This window comes from Haemorhous mexicanus, chromosome 10, assembly GCF_027477595.1.
Source record: "Haemorhous mexicanus isolate bHaeMex1 chromosome 10, bHaeMex1.pri, whole genome shotgun sequence".
NCBI classification, from domain to species: domain Eukaryota; kingdom Metazoa; phylum Chordata; class Aves; order Passeriformes; family Fringillidae; genus Haemorhous; species Haemorhous mexicanus.
Window position 1 is genome coordinate 7,493,659 of NC_082350.1, and position 13,773 is coordinate 7,507,431.

General features: G+C 62.0%; 25 non-coding genes across 25 annotated transcripts; all 25 read right to left on the minus strand.

Annotated features, from left to right (window-relative positions):
* Nucleotides 1-40: 40 nt before the first annotated feature.
* Nucleotides 41-159, minus strand: LOC132332026 (5S ribosomal RNA). The gene has a single exon (XR_009487749.1). It is a non-coding gene; the product is annotated as a 5S ribosomal RNA (ribosomal RNA).
* A 250-nt stretch (nucleotides 160-409) lies between these two features.
* Nucleotides 410-528, minus strand: LOC132332027 (5S ribosomal RNA). Its single transcript, XR_009487750.1, has one exon. It is a non-coding gene; the product is annotated as a 5S ribosomal RNA (ribosomal RNA).
* A 250-nt stretch (nucleotides 529-778) lies between these two features.
* Nucleotides 779-897, minus strand: LOC132332028 (5S ribosomal RNA). The gene has a single exon (XR_009487751.1). It is a non-coding gene; the product is annotated as a 5S ribosomal RNA (ribosomal RNA).
* A 250-nt stretch (nucleotides 898-1,147) lies between these two features.
* LOC132332029 (5S ribosomal RNA) lies at nucleotides 1,148-1,266 on the minus strand. Its single transcript, XR_009487752.1, has one exon. It is a non-coding gene; the product is annotated as a 5S ribosomal RNA (ribosomal RNA).
* A 250-nt stretch (nucleotides 1,267-1,516) lies between these two features.
* LOC132332030 (5S ribosomal RNA) lies at nucleotides 1,517-1,635 on the minus strand. Its single transcript, XR_009487753.1, has one exon. It is a non-coding gene; the product is annotated as a 5S ribosomal RNA (ribosomal RNA).
* A 250-nt stretch (nucleotides 1,636-1,885) lies between these two features.
* Nucleotides 1,886-2,004, minus strand: LOC132332032 (5S ribosomal RNA). The gene has a single exon (XR_009487755.1). It is a non-coding gene; the product is annotated as a 5S ribosomal RNA (ribosomal RNA).
* A 249-nt stretch (nucleotides 2,005-2,253) lies between these two features.
* LOC132332033 (5S ribosomal RNA) lies at nucleotides 2,254-2,372 on the minus strand. The gene has a single exon (XR_009487756.1). It is a non-coding gene; the product is annotated as a 5S ribosomal RNA (ribosomal RNA).
* A 250-nt stretch (nucleotides 2,373-2,622) lies between these two features.
* Nucleotides 2,623-2,741, minus strand: LOC132332034 (5S ribosomal RNA). The gene has a single exon (XR_009487757.1). It is a non-coding gene; the product is annotated as a 5S ribosomal RNA (ribosomal RNA).
* Nucleotides 2,742-2,991: 250 nt separating this feature from the next.
* Nucleotides 2,992-3,110, minus strand: LOC132332035 (5S ribosomal RNA). The gene has a single exon (XR_009487758.1). It is a non-coding gene; the product is annotated as a 5S ribosomal RNA (ribosomal RNA).
* Nucleotides 3,111-3,360: 250 nt separating this feature from the next.
* On the minus strand, nucleotides 3,361-3,479 carry LOC132332036 (5S ribosomal RNA). The gene has a single exon (XR_009487759.1). It is a non-coding gene; the product is annotated as a 5S ribosomal RNA (ribosomal RNA).
* A 250-nt stretch (nucleotides 3,480-3,729) lies between these two features.
* Nucleotides 3,730-3,848, minus strand: LOC132332037 (5S ribosomal RNA). Its single transcript, XR_009487760.1, has one exon. It is a non-coding gene; the product is annotated as a 5S ribosomal RNA (ribosomal RNA).
* A 250-nt stretch (nucleotides 3,849-4,098) lies between these two features.
* LOC132332038 (5S ribosomal RNA) lies at nucleotides 4,099-4,217 on the minus strand. The gene has a single exon (XR_009487761.1). It is a non-coding gene; the product is annotated as a 5S ribosomal RNA (ribosomal RNA).
* A 250-nt stretch (nucleotides 4,218-4,467) lies between these two features.
* Nucleotides 4,468-4,586, minus strand: LOC132332039 (5S ribosomal RNA). The gene has a single exon (XR_009487762.1). It is a non-coding gene; the product is annotated as a 5S ribosomal RNA (ribosomal RNA).
* A 250-nt stretch (nucleotides 4,587-4,836) lies between these two features.
* On the minus strand, nucleotides 4,837-4,955 carry LOC132332040 (5S ribosomal RNA). The gene has a single exon (XR_009487763.1). It is a non-coding gene; the product is annotated as a 5S ribosomal RNA (ribosomal RNA).
* Nucleotides 4,956-5,205: 250 nt separating this feature from the next.
* LOC132332041 (5S ribosomal RNA) lies at nucleotides 5,206-5,324 on the minus strand. The gene has a single exon (XR_009487764.1). It is a non-coding gene; the product is annotated as a 5S ribosomal RNA (ribosomal RNA).
* Nucleotides 5,325-5,573: 249 nt separating this feature from the next.
* On the minus strand, nucleotides 5,574-5,692 carry LOC132332043 (5S ribosomal RNA). Its single transcript, XR_009487766.1, has one exon. It is a non-coding gene; the product is annotated as a 5S ribosomal RNA (ribosomal RNA).
* A 250-nt stretch (nucleotides 5,693-5,942) lies between these two features.
* Nucleotides 5,943-6,061, minus strand: LOC132332044 (5S ribosomal RNA). The gene has a single exon (XR_009487767.1). It is a non-coding gene; the product is annotated as a 5S ribosomal RNA (ribosomal RNA).
* A 250-nt stretch (nucleotides 6,062-6,311) lies between these two features.
* Nucleotides 6,312-6,430, minus strand: LOC132332045 (5S ribosomal RNA). Its single transcript, XR_009487768.1, has one exon. It is a non-coding gene; the product is annotated as a 5S ribosomal RNA (ribosomal RNA).
* Nucleotides 6,431-6,680: 250 nt separating this feature from the next.
* On the minus strand, nucleotides 6,681-6,799 carry LOC132332046 (5S ribosomal RNA). Its single transcript, XR_009487769.1, has one exon. It is a non-coding gene; the product is annotated as a 5S ribosomal RNA (ribosomal RNA).
* Nucleotides 6,800-7,049: 250 nt separating this feature from the next.
* LOC132332047 (5S ribosomal RNA) lies at nucleotides 7,050-7,168 on the minus strand. Its single transcript, XR_009487770.1, has one exon. It is a non-coding gene; the product is annotated as a 5S ribosomal RNA (ribosomal RNA).
* A 250-nt stretch (nucleotides 7,169-7,418) lies between these two features.
* LOC132332048 (5S ribosomal RNA) lies at nucleotides 7,419-7,537 on the minus strand. Its single transcript, XR_009487771.1, has one exon. It is a non-coding gene; the product is annotated as a 5S ribosomal RNA (ribosomal RNA).
* Nucleotides 7,538-7,786: 249 nt separating this feature from the next.
* On the minus strand, nucleotides 7,787-7,905 carry LOC132332050 (5S ribosomal RNA). Its single transcript, XR_009487772.1, has one exon. It is a non-coding gene; the product is annotated as a 5S ribosomal RNA (ribosomal RNA).
* Nucleotides 7,906-8,155: 250 nt separating this feature from the next.
* Nucleotides 8,156-8,274, minus strand: LOC132332051 (5S ribosomal RNA). Its single transcript, XR_009487773.1, has one exon. It is a non-coding gene; the product is annotated as a 5S ribosomal RNA (ribosomal RNA).
* A 250-nt stretch (nucleotides 8,275-8,524) lies between these two features.
* On the minus strand, nucleotides 8,525-8,643 carry LOC132332052 (5S ribosomal RNA). Its single transcript, XR_009487774.1, has one exon. It is a non-coding gene; the product is annotated as a 5S ribosomal RNA (ribosomal RNA).
* Nucleotides 8,644-8,893: 250 nt separating this feature from the next.
* LOC132332053 (5S ribosomal RNA) lies at nucleotides 8,894-9,012 on the minus strand. Its single transcript, XR_009487775.1, has one exon. It is a non-coding gene; the product is annotated as a 5S ribosomal RNA (ribosomal RNA).
* Between the last annotated feature and the right edge of the window lie 4,761 nt (nucleotides 9,013-13,773).

The following is a 13,773-nucleotide window of genomic DNA, read 5'->3' on the forward strand; positions in this document are numbered from 1 at the left end:
CCTGCCCCAGCAAAACAACAGCCCCCCGGCCCCAAAAAGATGCCTACAGCACCCGGTATTCCCAGGCGGTCTCCCATCCAAGTACTAACCGGGCCCGACCCTGCTTAGCTTCCGAGATCAGACGAGATCGGGCGTTCTCAGGGTGGTATGGCCGTAGGCACCCACCGGCCCCCTCTGCAGCGCTCTCGAGCTCCCACCACCACCCTCCCGGCACACCCCACCACCTCACCGTGCACCACAAACCACACCAGGGCCACACAGGCCGACGCCGCACTCTGGAGACGGAACCCTGGCTACCACGGCGACGCGGCCCACCAAAAGCCACCCCAAAAGGCGCCCCTGGCCCTTCCCTCCTGGCCCCCGCCGCGCCTGCCCCAGCAAAACAACAGCCCCCCTGGCCCCAAAAAGATGCCTACAGCACCCGGTATTCCCAGGCGGTCTCCCATCCAAGTACTAACCGGGCCCGACCCTGCTTAGCTTCCGAGATCAGACGAGATCGGGCGTTCTCAGGGTGGTATGGCCGTAGGCACCCACCGGCCCCCTCTGCAGCGCTCTCGAGCTCCCACCACCACCCTCCCGGCACACCCCACCACCTCACCGTGCACCACAAACCACACCAGGGCCACACAGGCCGACGCCGCACTCTGGAGACGGAACCCTGGCTACCACGGCGACGCGGCCCACCAAAAGCCACCCCAAAAGGCGCCCCTGGCCCTTCCCTCCTGGCCCCCGCCGCGCCTGCCCCAGCAAAACAACAGCCCCCCTGGCCCCAAAAAGATGCCTACAGCACCCGGTATTCCCAGGCGGTCTCCCATCCAAGTACTAACCGGGCCCGACCCTGCTTAGCTTCCGAGATCAGACGAGATCGGGCGTTCTCAGGGTGGTATGGCCGTAGGCACCCACCGGCCCCCTCTGCAGCGCTCTCGAGCTCCCACCACCACCCTCCCGGCACACCCCACCACCTCACCGTGCACCACAAACCACACCAGGGCCACACAGGCCGACGCCGCACTCTGGAGACGGAACCCTGGCTACCACGGCGACGCGGCCCACCAAAAGCCACCCCAAAAGGCGCCCCTGGCCCTTCCCTCCTGGCCCCCGCCGCGCCTGCCCCAGCAAAACAACAGCCCCCCTGGCCCCAAAAAGATGCCTACAGCACCCGGTATTCCCAGGCGGTCTCCCATCCAAGTACTAACCGGGCCCGACCCTGCTTAGCTTCCGAGATCAGACGAGATCGGGCGTTCTCAGGGTGGTATGGCCGTAGGCACCCACCGGCCCCCTCTGCAGCGCTCTCGAGCTCCCACCACCACCCTCCCGGCACACCCCACCACCTCACCGTGCACCACAAACCACACCAGGGCCACACAGGCCGACGCCGCACTCTGGAGACGGAACCCTGGCTACCACGGCGACGCGGCCCACCAAAAGCCACCCCAAAAGGCGCCCCTGGCCCTTCCCTCCTGGCCCCCGCCGCGCCTGCCCCAGCAAAACAACAGCCCCCCTGGCCCCAAAAAGATGCCTACAGCACCCGGTATTCCCAGGCGGTCTCCCATCCAAGTACTAACCGGGCCCGACCCTGCTTAGCTTCCGAGATCAGACGAGATCGGGCGTTCTCAGGGTGGTATGGCCGTAGGCACCCACCGGCCCCCTCTGCAGCGCTCTCGAGCTCCCACCACCACCTTCCCGGCACACCCCACCACCTCACCGTGCACCACAAACCACACCAGGGCCACACAGGCCGACGCCGCACTCTGGAGACGGAACCCTGGCTACCACGGCGACGCGGCCCACCAAAAGCCACCCCAAAAGGCGCCCCTGGCCCTTCCCTCCTGGCCCCCGCCGCGCCTGCCCCAGCAAAACAACAGCCCCCCTGGCCCCAAAAAGATGCCTACAGCACCCGGTATTCCCAGGCGGTCTCCCATCCAAGTACTAACCGGGCCCGACCCTGCTTAGCTTCCGAGATCAGACGAGATCGGGCGTTCTCAGGGTGGTATGGCCGTAGGCACCCACCGGCCCCCTCTGCAGCGCTCTCGAGCTCCCACCACCACCCTCCCGGCACACCCCACCACCTCACCGTGCACCACAAACCACACCAGGGCCACACAGGCCGACGCCGCACTCTGGAGACGGAACCCTGGCTACCACGGCGACGCGGCCCACCAAAAGCCACCCCAAAAGGCGCCCCTGGCCCTTCCCTCCTGGCCCCTGCCGCGCCTGCCCCAGCAAAACAACAGCCCCCCGGCCCCAAAAAGATGCCTACAGCACCCGGTATTCCCAGGCGGTCTCCCATCCAAGTACTAACCGGGCCCGACCCTGCTTAGCTTCCGAGATCAGACGAGATCGGGCGTTCTCAGGGTGGTATGGCCGTAGGCACCCACCGGCCCCCTCTGCAGCGCTCTCGAGCTCCCACCACCACCCTCCCGGCACACCCCACCACCTCACCGTGCACCACAAACCACACCAGGGCCACACAGGCCGACGCCGCACTCTGGAGACGGAACCCTGGCTACCACGGCGACGCGGCCCACCAAAAGCCACCCCAAAAGGCGCCCCTGGCCCTTCCCTCCTGGCCCCCGCCGCGCCTGCCCCAGCAAAACAACAGCCCCCCTGGCCCCAAAAAGATGCCTACAGCACCCGGTATTCCCAGGCGGTCTCCCATCCAAGTACTAACCGGGCCCGACCCTGCTTAGCTTCCGAGATCAGACGAGATCGGGCGTTCTCAGGGTGGTATGGCCGTAGGCACCCACCGGCCCCCTCTGCAGCGCTCTCGAGCTCCCACCACCACCCTCCCGGCACACCCCACCACCTCACCGTGCACCACAAACCACACCAGGGCCACACAGGCCGACGCCGCACTCTGGAGACGGAACCCTGGCTACCACGGCGACGCGGCCCACCAAAAGCCACCCCAAAAGGCGCCCCTGGCCCTTCCCTCCTGGCCCCCGCCGCGCCTGCCCCAGCAAAACAACAGCCCCCCTGGCCCCAAAAAGATGCCTACAGCACCCGGTATTCCCAGGCGGTCTCCCATCCAAGTACTAACCGGGCCCGACCCTGCTTAGCTTCCGAGATCAGACGAGATCGGGCGTTCTCAGGGTGGTATGGCCGTAGGCACCCACCGGCCCCCTCTGCAGCGCTCTCGAGCTCCCACCACCACCCTCCCGGCACACCCCACCACCTCACCGTGCACCACAAACCACACCAGGGCCACACAGGCCGACGCCGCACTCTGGAGACGGAACCCTGGCTACCACGGCGACGCGGCCCACCAAAAGCCACCCCAAAAGGCGCCCCTGGCCCTTCCCTCCTGGCCCCCGCCGCGCCTGCCCCAGCAAAACAACAGCCCCCCTGGCCCCAAAAAGATGCCTACAGCACCCGGTATTCCCAGGCGGTCTCCCATCCAAGTACTAACCGGGCCCGACCCTGCTTAGCTTCCGAGATCAGACGAGATCGGGCGTTCTCAGGGTGGTATGGCCGTAGGCACCCACCGGCCCCCTCTGCAGCGCTCTCGAGCTCCCACCACCACCCTCCCGGCACACCCCACCACCTCACCGTGCACCACAAACCACACCAGGGCCACACAGGCCGACGCCGCACTCTGGAGACGGAACCCTGGCTACCACGGCGACGCGGCCCACCAAAAGCCACCCCAAAAGGCGCCCCTGGCCCTTCCCTCCTGGCCCCCGCCGCGCCTGCCCCAGCAAAACAACAGCCCCCCTGGCCCCAAAAAGATGCCTACAGCACCCGGTATTCCCAGGCGGTCTCCCATCCAAGTACTAACCGGGCCCGACCCTGCTTAGCTTCCGAGATCAGACGAGATCGGGCGTTCTCAGGGTGGTATGGCCGTAGGCACCCACCGGCCCCCTCTGCAGCGCTCTCGAGCTCCCACCACCACCCTCCCGGCACACCCCACCACCTCACCGTGCACCACAAACCACACCAGGGCCACACAGGCCGACGCCGCACTCTGGAGACGGAACCCTGGCTACCACGGCGACGCGGCCCACCAAAAGCCACCCCAAAAGGCGCCCCTGGCCCTTCCCTCCTGGCCCCCGCCGCGCCTGCCCCAGCAAAACAACAGCCCCCCTGGCCCCAAAAAGATGCCTACAGCACCCGGTATTCCCAGGCGGTCTCCCATCCAAGTACTAACCGGGCCCGACCCTGCTTAGCTTCCGAGATCAGACGAGATCGGGCGTTCTCAGGGTGGTATGGCCGTAGGCACCCACCGGCCCCCTCTGCAGCGCTCTCGAGCTCCCACCACCACCCTCCCGGCACACCCCACCACCTCACCGTGCACCACAAACCACACCAGGGCCACACAGGCCGACGCCGCACTCTGGAGACGGAACCCTGGCTACCACGGCGACGCGGCCCACCAAAAGCCACCCCAAAAGGCGCCCCTGGCCCTTCCCTCCTGGCCCCCGCCGCGCCTGCCCCAGCAAAACAACAGCCCCCCTGGCCCCAAAAAGATGCCTACAGCACCCGGTATTCCCAGGCGGTCTCCCATCCAAGTACTAACCGGGCCCGACCCTGCTTAGCTTCCGAGATCAGACGAGATCGGGCGTTCTCAGGGTGGTATGGCCGTAGGCACCCACCGGCCCCCTCTGCAGCGCTCTCGAGCTCCCACCACCACCCTCCCGGCACACCCCACCACCTCACCGTGCACCACAAACCACACCAGGGCCACACAGGCCGACGCCGCACTCTGGAGACGGAACCCTGGCTACCACGGCGACGCGGCCCACCAAAAGCCACCCCAAAAGGCGCCCCTGGCCCTTCCCTCCTGGCCCCCGCCGCGCCTGCCCCAGCAAAACAACAGCCCCCCTGGCCCCAAAAAGATGCCTACAGCACCCGGTATTCCCAGGCGGTCTCCCATCCAAGTACTAACCGGGCCCGACCCTGCTTAGCTTCCGAGATCAGACGAGATCGGGCGTTCTCAGGGTGGTATGGCCGTAGGCACCCACCGGCCCCCTCTGCAGCGCTCTCGAGCTCCCACCACCACCTTCCCGGCACACCCCACCACCTCACCGTGCACCACAAACCACACCAGGGCCACACAGGCCGACGCCGCACTCTGGAGACGGAACCCTGGCTACCACGGCGACGCGGCCCACCAAAAGCCACCCCAAAAGGCGCCCCTGGCCCTTCCCTCCTGGCCCCCGCCGCGCCTGCCCCAGCAAAACAACAGCCCCCCTGGCCCCAAAAAGATGCCTACAGCACCCGGTATTCCCAGGCGGTCTCCCATCCAAGTACTAACCGGGCCCGACCCTGCTTAGCTTCCGAGATCAGACGAGATCGGGCGTTCTCAGGGTGGTATGGCCGTAGGCACCCACCGGCCCCCTCTGCAGCGCTCTCGAGCTCCCACCACCACCCTCCCGGCACACCCCACCACCTCACCGTGCACCACAAACCACACCAGGGCCACACAGGCCGACGCCGCACTCTGGAGACGGAACCCTGGCTACCACGGCGACGCGGCCCACCAAAAGCCACCCCAAAAGGCGCCCCTGGCCCTTCCCTCCTGGCCCCTGCCGCGCCTGCCCCAGCAAAACAACAGCCCCCCGGCCCCAAAAAGATGCCTACAGCACCCGGTATTCCCAGGCGGTCTCCCATCCAAGTACTAACCGGGCCCGACCCTGCTTAGCTTCCGAGATCAGACGAGATCGGGCGTTCTCAGGGTGGTATGGCCGTAGGCACCCACCGGCCCCCTCTGCAGCGCTCTCGAGCTCCCACCACCACCCTCCCGGCACACCCCACCACCTCACCGTGCACCACAAACCACACCAGGGCCACACAGGCCGACGCCGCACTCTGGAGACGGAACCCTGGCTACCACGGCGACGCGGCCCACCAAAAGCCACCCCAAAAGGCGCCCCTGGCCCTTCCCTCCTGGCCCCCGCCGCGCCTGCCCCAGCAAAACAACAGCCCCCCTGGCCCCAAAAAGATGCCTACAGCACCCGGTATTCCCAGGCGGTCTCCCATCCAAGTACTAACCGGGCCCGACCCTGCTTAGCTTCCGAGATCAGACGAGATCGGGCGTTCTCAGGGTGGTATGGCCGTAGGCACCCACCGGCCCCCTCTGCAGCGCTCTCGAGCTCCCACCACCACCCTCCCGGCACACCCCACCACCTCACCGTGCACCACAAACCACACCAGGGCCACACAGGCCGACGCCGCACTCTGGAGACGGAACCCTGGCTACCACGGCGACGCGGCCCACCAAAAGCCACCCCAAAAGGCGCCCCTGGCCCTTCCCTCCTGGCCCCCGCCGCGCCTGCCCCAGCAAAACAACAGCCCCCCTGGCCCCAAAAAGATGCCTACAGCACCCGGTATTCCCAGGCGGTCTCCCATCCAAGTACTAACCGGGCCCGACCCTGCTTAGCTTCCGAGATCAGACGAGATCGGGCGTTCTCAGGGTGGTATGGCCGTAGGCACCCACCGGCCCCCTCTGCAGCGCTCTCGAGCTCCCACCACCACCCTCCCGGCACACCCCACCACCTCACCGTGCACCACAAACCACACCAGGGCCACACAGGCCGACGCCGCACTCTGGAGACGGAACCCTGGCTACCACGGCGACGCGGCCCACCAAAAGCCACCCCAAAAGGCGCCCCTGGCCCTTCCCTCCTGGCCCCCGCCGCGCCTGCCCCAGCAAAACAACAGCCCCCCTGGCCCCAAAAAGATGCCTACAGCACCCGGTATTCCCAGGCGGTCTCCCATCCAAGTACTAACCGGGCCCGACCCTGCTTAGCTTCCGAGATCAGACGAGATCGGGCGTTCTCAGGGTGGTATGGCCGTAGGCACCCACCGGCCCCCTCTGCAGCGCTCTCGAGCTCCCACCACCACCCTCCCGGCACACCCCACCACCTCACCGTGCACCACAAACCACACCAGGGCCACACAGGCCGACGCCGCACTCTGGAGACGGAACCCTGGCTACCACGGCGACGCGGCCCACCAAAAGCCACCCCAAAAGGCGCCCCTGGCCCTTCCCTCCTGGCCCCCGCCGCGCCTGCCCCAGCAAAACAACAGCCCCCCTGGCCCCAAAAAGATGCCTACAGCACCCGGTATTCCCAGGCGGTCTCCCATCCAAGTACTAACCGGGCCCGACCCTGCTTAGCTTCCGAGATCAGACGAGATCGGGCGTTCTCAGGGTGGTATGGCCGTAGGCACCCACCGGCCCCCTCTGCAGCGCTCTCGAGCTCCCACCACCACCTTCCCGGCACACCCCACCACCTCACCGTGCACCACAAACCACACCAGGGCCACACAGGCCGACGCCGCACTCTGGAGACGGAACCCTGGCTACCACGGCGACGCGGCCCACCAAAAGCCACCCCAAAAGGCGCCCCTGGCCCTTCCCTCCTGGCCCCCGCCGCGCCTGCCCCAGCAAAACAACAGCCCCCCTGGCCCCAAAAAGATGCCTACAGCACCCGGTATTCCCAGGCGGTCTCCCATCCAAGTACTAACCGGGCCCGACCCTGCTTAGCTTCCGAGATCAGACGAGATCGGGCGTTCTCAGGGTGGTATGGCCGTAGGCACCCACCGGCCCCCTCTGCAGCGCTCTCGAGCTCCCACCACCACCCTCCCGGCACACCCCACCACCTCACCGTGCACCACAAACCACACCAGGGCCACACAGGCCGACGCCGCACTCTGGAGACGGAACCCTGGCTACCACGGCGACGCGGCCCACCAAAAGCCACCCCAAAAGGCGCCCCTGGCCCTTCCCTCCTGGCCCCTGCCGCGCCTGCCCCAGCAAAACAACAGCCCCCCGGCCCCAAAAAGATGCCTACAGCACCCGGTATTCCCAGGCGGTCTCCCATCCAAGTACTAACCGGGCCCGACCCTGCTTAGCTTCCGAGATCAGACGAGATCGGGCGTTCTCAGGGTGGTATGGCCGTAGGCACCCACCGGCCCCCTCTGCAGCGCTCTCGAGCTCCCACCACCACCCTCCCGGCACACCCCACCACCTCACCGTGCACCACAAACCACACCAGGGCCACACAGGCCGACGCCGCACTCTGGAGACGGAACCCTGGCTACCACGGCGACGCGGCCCACCAAAAGCCACCCCAAAAGGCGCCCCTGGCCCTTCCCTCCTGGCCCCCGCCGCGCCTGCCCCAGCAAAACAACAGCCCCCCTGGCCCCAAAAAGATGCCTACAGCACCCGGTATTCCCAGGCGGTCTCCCATCCAAGTACTAACCGGGCCCGACCCTGCTTAGCTTCCGAGATCAGACGAGATCGGGCGTTCTCAGGGTGGTATGGCCGTAGGCACCCACCGGCCCCCTCTGCAGCGCTCTCGAGCTCCCACCACCACCCTCCCGGCACACCCCACCACCTCACCGTGCACCACAAACCACACCAGGGCCACACAGGCCGACGCCGCACTCTGGAGACGGAACCCTGGCTACCACGGCGACGCGGCCCACCAAAAGCCACCCCAAAAGGCGCCCCTGGCCCTTCCCTCCTGGCCCCCGCCGCGCCTGCCCCAGCAAAACAACAGCCCCCCTGGCCCCAAAAAGATGCCTACAGCACCCGGTATTCCCAGGCGGTCTCCCATCCAAGTACTAACCGGGCCCGACCCTGCTTAGCTTCCGAGATCAGACGAGATCGGGCGTTCTCAGGGTGGTATGGCCGTAGGCACCCACCGGCCCCCTCTGCAGCGCTCTCGAGCTCCCACCACCACCCTCCCGGCACACCCCACCACCTCACCGTGCACCACAAACCACACCAGGGCCACACAGGCCGACGCCGCACTCTGGAGACGGAACCCTGGCTACCACGGCGACGCGGCCCACCAAAAGCCACCCCACAAGGCGCCCCTGGCCCTTCCCTCCTGGCCCCCGCCGCGCCTGCCCCAGCAAAACAACAGCCCCCCTGGCCCCAAAAAGATGCCTACAGCACCCGGTATTCCCAGGCGGTCTCCCATCCAAGTACTAACCGGGCCCGACCCTGCTTAGCTTCCGAGATCAGACGAGATCGGGCGTTCTCAGGGTGGTATGGCCGTAGGCACCCACCGGCCCCCTCTGCAGCGCTCTCGAGCTCCCACCACCACCCTCCCGGCACACCCCACCACCTCACCGTGCACCACAAACCACACCAGGGCCACACAGGCCGACGCCGCACTCTGGAGACGGAACCCTGGCTACCACGGCGACGCGGCCCACCAAAAGCCACCCCAAAAGGCGCCCCTGGCCCTTCCCTCCTGGCCCCCGCCGCGCCTGCCCCAGCAAAACAACAGCCCCCCTGGCCCCAAAAAGATGCCTACAGCACCCGGTATTCCCAGGCTGTCTCCCATCCAATTACTTACGATGGTCGATGGTCTTTATTTTCTTACCTTTAAATGTGTTTCTTGTAAATCTCATGTGTTCGTAGACTTATTGTATGGTATGAAAATTTTTTGTTTCTTTCCACGCCGGGCTCCAAGGTACTGCGTGGCCTAACGCAGCTTTTTCGTGTGGGAAGACCACCTGACGAAGAGGCGGCTGAGCCGGGACCCGTCGGAGCGCCTGGCGGGGATGGGCCGTCTCGGTTTGGCGGGAACACGGCCGTGTGTGAAGGGCGAATGCTATTGGATAACGCCGGGTCGGGGAGTCCCGACTGGCAGACTCGTTGCTTTCCTCGAGTTGCGATTGGTGGCGCTAGACCTCCCCAGCTGAGATCTCCTTCCCCTGCGTCACAGTCCCTACCCCATCAATACAGACACTCCCATGGTGATAGAACCCCTTTCCCGTCCCCACAGACCCTATGCTGGCCCTACAGATCCTACCCCGGCTCACAGTCCCTATTCCACCCACAAGACCTTCCCCCCCTCCTTGTTCCTACCTTGGCCAGCAGTCTGTATTCTCGGCCACAATTCCTTCCCCAGCCCACAGACCACACCCTGCCTCACAGTCCAAATTCTGTCCCACAGTCTCAATTCCAACCCTACAGTCACCTACCCAGCCTACAGGTATTACCCCAACCTTACAGTGATTTTAGCTGCAGTCCTGTAGTCACTATCCAAACATTGCAGTGATTCTGGCTCCTGTCCCACAGGGTTTATTTAACCATCTCCATCTCTGCATGTTCCCACTGTTCCTAGGTGAAGATTATCCTTTTTGTTGTGGAAGGATCTTCAGTTTCACTCCAGACTGTGAGGTTTCAACTTCAACTCTAGAATCCATATTCCAAACCCAGCTAAAAAAGCTTTATTCCAGTTCTAGCCTCACAGTTGCTATCCCAATCATATAGTGGTTTCAGCTCCATCCCTGAAGTTGCATTCCAACCCAAGAATCCCTGTACCAGCCCTATAGTCCTTATCACACCCTGTAATCATTTCCTCTTTTTTCTCTGCCAGCTCTGCTGCTTCAGCTTCAGTTCTGCATCTTCCCACCACTTCGAGTTGAAGCTTCTCCTGGGTCAGGCCTGGATCTTCTTTTCACATCCAGACCTCTCATGCTTCAGCTCCAGCTCTGGAATTCACATTCTATCTCCAGCCTTTCACGAGTGGGAGTGGTAACTTCAGACAAAGTTTATTTAAGAAACCCCCCCCATTGTGTCATAAGGTGCAGAAAAGGATGCCCTAGCTTTCTAAACTCCTTCTCAGAGAAAGGAGCCTGGAGCAGCTGGATCCAGTCCCGGCTCTGGTCTTTGCCAAGAATTTAAGTTTTACAACTTTATCCCACAGGTTTTAATGACAGCAAATTAGATGTATTTTTATACGAATGAATTATTTATTATGATAAATGATTAGACAAAAATAAATCAATCAGAATTGTTTACTGCACACTATAAAATCTGAAACTATTATATTACAAGACAGGATTGTGCATTATATCAAAGCAATATCAAAGCAATTATATTAAAGCTAGCAAAAAGAAACCATTACTAGAGACTGATGTAAGTCACCCACACCGACGACTCTCGACAAATCTCTTTCTTCTAACTCCTTTAGGAGTATCCTTGGAGAGCATCCCTAAAACCCAATGGAAGAATCTCCACACACTGCAAGGAGGAATATATTAGAAGAACCTCCTCTATGGAAAGTGGACTGGACTTTTATAGTGTGGGGGAGGTGACCACCAGTGATGTGCCTACAGGTCAGTTTAGCAGTTTATCTGCCAAAGCTTTCTTTTGTTATGAGCAGGTTGATTTGAGGCTGCCAGATTGAGACATTGTGCCAGATTTTTATCATGATTCAACACGAAATACCAGCACACGATGCCCCTCTCAGCCCACCATTGGTAGCTTGCAAAATAGGGCATTGTTTGAGTTGTTTGACCACATTTTAGGGCTGAACATCTTGTTACACAGCCCCACAGTGATTCTACCCTCAGACGCATGGGATTTATCCAGCCCCAGAGTTTTCATTGCTCCACCTCAGTTTGGGTCTGGATTCAGCCCCAGGGGCTTCAATATACCCTCTGGCCTCACAGCTGCAGCCCTATAGTTCTTACTTTAAAAACATCATATATCTAGTAACAGAATTTAACAAAATATATAATAAAATAAAAATATGACAATGCAACAGTATAAATAAATCTTAATACAACTAGGATAATGTAAAACTAAGAGAATAAATAATAAATAGAATCAGTGGAAAATAAACCTGGATCTAGACCCAATCGGATGTGGAGCAATGGATATGGTGAGGCTGGAGGTGGATAAATCCCATGGGGAGGGGATGGAGCTGAAGCTTGGGGGCTGCAGGAGCTGTCAGGGAAGTTTCAGCCCTCGCAGCAATGGTACCACCTACAAGCTGGGAGTGGAGGTCTCAGGGCTGCTCCTGGGGCTCAGAGACAGCCTGGGGGCACCTTTTGGGGTGCAGAACCAGGGATCAAACCACTGTTTCCAGCACCTAATGCTGGCTGAGGGTCCTGTGGGCAGGTGAGGTGCAAGGCAAGGTGTGTGCTGCAGGCCAGGGCTCATTTGCCCCCAAAGTTGGGGCCCCATTGGGATGAATCTGGCAGGTCATAGAGATATTTAAGTGCTGACAGTTACTGATTCATCACCTTGTCAACAGCCAGGAGCAGCTTTCAGCAGAGGCAGTGGAAAGCTGAGGAGCTGGAACTGAGGCAGCAGAGCTGGTGGTTACATACAGAATGTGGGGCTTAGGGTAGAACCACTGTGGGGCAAGATAGGGGCTTTGGGGCTGGGATAGGCACTGCAGGACTGGAGCTGGAATATGGGTTCTAGAGCTGAAGATGAAGTATCAGAGAGCTGAAGCTGAAATGAAGATCCTGCCTTGATCCAGTAGCAGCTTCACATGGCAGCATCAGGAGGATGTAGAGCTGCAGCAGAAACATCAGAGCCGGTGGAGCTTGTGGGGCTGGAATCACTGTAGGGCTGGGACAGGACTGTGTGTCTGTGATAGGAATTACGGAGCCAGGATAACAACTTTAGGGATGGAGCTGGAACGGGAATGGGAAGGGAAGGCCATGCAAATCCCTGCCTTACCTTTCTTCCTTTTCCCCTTCCCTTGTTTATCCCTTTCCTTCCCTCCCCTACCTCTCCCTCGCGGCCTTCTCTCACCCACAGCTGTAGCCTAGAGCTCTATTTCCACCAGATGGCAGCCTGGCTTTGCACTTGCTGATCTCACCCTCAGCTACTCTTTTCCCTGGACACCCTGCAGGCACAGAAGCGCCTTGTGTTGTTGGGCTCGTTGTTCTTCAGGGTGGCCATTGACCCAGGCAGAGCTCCCCGCTCTCCTCCCCATTCCTCTCTGGTGGAAGGTGCCACGTCTCTCCATCACAGACATGGTACCGCGTGAGGGCAATGCAGTGTGGGCATAGCACATGCCACCCCTTCCACACAGTTGCCCGTTTTCAGGCAGTCCTGGTGTAATATACCTGCAGTGGCCTTCCTGTGTCACATGCTGTGGTGAACCTGAAGCCTTCCTGAGCCTCCTGACCCTCGCTGGGGCAGCCTAGAGCTGCCCAGGCAGTATGGAGGGGCAGGGTGGCTGCAAATGGCCTAATCAGTCATTTTCTGAGTAGGTTTGGTGGGAATGAGCTTATCCAAAAGGGTCAGCTGCAGGTCACCACATCAGAGAACTGCTTCCTACCTGCCCGGAGGTGTCAAACAGCCACATAACAGATGCTGGGACCGGTTCCCCGTGACGCACAGGCTCGGGCACGCGGGAGCCATAAGCAGGCGGCGTGTCCGAGCCGGTTCTTTTCTCTCCCCCTCCTCCTCGGTGGGTAAATCCCATCAGCCGCCACCCTAAACCGCCCCACGCCAGATCTAATACCATCTCGGGTACGCCATCAGGCTCACATCAGCCAGGCGAGGGACTGACAGTCCTGGGAGAGACACCCCTGCTAGAGCCGGGGGGACAGCAGAGGTGGCTTTGGGCACTGTCCTGGGAAAGGGGGGTGGGTGGTGGGAAGAGGCCGCCTGCTGCCCGTGCTCTCTAGGGAAGGAGAGGGAATCCAGGCCTGAGCCGAGCTTTGTCCTGGGCTAATTTTAGATCAAGGAGGTAAGAGAAGGGAGGCGCGTAGAGGGGCTTAAGGGGTCCCGCTGCCCTGGTGCGGGGCAAGCCTGATCTCCGTCATCCCTGAAGCACCTGGTGAGCCGACGGGGTCCCGCTGCTCTTCCCGAGCGCGGGGGGCTCCCGGTCGGGTTCGGGGCACGTCTCGCCCCACGGAACGGAGCGGAGCAGGCAGCGCGGTAGGGTGTACGCGGTCTGTGCATCCCAGCACCAGTACGGCGCCCTGCTGTGGGGTGTAAGGGGGACCTGTGAAGGACCCTATCGGTTGAGGGATGCGTCGGAAAGTGACCATGGAGTGGGG